This window comes from Wasmannia auropunctata, unplaced genomic scaffold (assembly GCF_000956235.1).
Source record: "Wasmannia auropunctata unplaced genomic scaffold, wasmannia.A_1.0 LD336085.1, whole genome shotgun sequence".
Classification (NCBI taxonomy): domain Eukaryota; kingdom Metazoa; phylum Arthropoda; class Insecta; order Hymenoptera; family Formicidae; genus Wasmannia; species Wasmannia auropunctata.
In genome coordinates this window covers 3,104,226-3,105,486 of record NW_012026805.1, presented here as the reverse complement: position 1 = coordinate 3,105,486, position 1,261 = coordinate 3,104,226, and positions in this window count along the sequence as shown.

Genomic DNA, 1,261 nt, shown 5'->3' with positions numbered 1-1,261 from the left:
TGTGTGTGTGTGTGTGTTTGTGTGTGTATAAAAGAAAGGGAGAGAGAATGTAAACGCATGTTTATGCGCGCGTGTAGTTAGCTGATCGTCGCGACGGTCCTGCGTACCACCTGCCGGCAGACAGTAAGTTGCGCCGCCCCTGTCTACCTTTCGTACGCGCCCCGTAATTCGCTAACTATTTCTCGTTATAATTTGAAAACTAAGCGTCGGACAAAATTTTTGTAAAGGAAAAATCATCTTAGAATTGAGTCAAGAATACGTCTTTACAAAGACACCGAGGTTGTTCTGAATCACCTTGTATATAAGAAAGGTCGCTCAAGATGGCCGCTCAAGGGCGCTAATATTAAATGATTTTGCGGTATTTCAGTATAATGACGATACTGACGAAGTACCTCAAAATTTACTGCGATAATTAAACAATTATTTATTATTTAAAGTATGATTTTCAAGATAAATTGCTTGATAATTAAAGTCTATGTTTATTCATAATTTTTATCAGAGTTATTTCGTGCATGGAAGTCAAGACGATGAAAGTATAACCAAAATGATGATGATTTTTTATATACAACAAAATTAATATATTTAATGTCACGATGTAAAGTTAAAATCAAGTATAGTCAATCAATATATAAAAAAATTTTCAAGCGTATTAAATAATACATATATCACATATATGTATAATAATTTGGTTAAAATATTAAAATATAAATGTATATAAAAGAATAAAACAATAAGAAGTTGAATAAGAAGTGCGTTTATTAATTACACATTATCACAATATTAAGTTCACAAATTAAAACGATCACAATATCACGAACTCAAATTAAAACAAAAGAATAAGTTTGAAAATAAGTAAAAGAACATAAATATGTAACAGATTACGTAATAATATAATATTAAATAATATAATGTTAAATTATATGATATTAAAATAATATAATATTGAACTAACATATTACTAAAATAAACATAATAAATTTAAGTTATCATACTATTGTCTTTTAAATTAAAAAAATTATCATTATTATTGATTATACTAACCTTTTTTAATGTCCATAATTTCGAGCTGCTGTTGAAATGCTACAAGCTTGGTAATGAACCATAATTATTCTGTATTAGGTTATCGTGTATTATTTTGTCACTTTTATCTATCGAGAGCTCATAAGAATTAACTCTTCTTTTGTCTAAACATTTGCGCAGTTCGCACTGTTCCCCCACTTCGTCAAAAGAAAGGTCGCTCAAGAGGGCTGCCATAACGTAT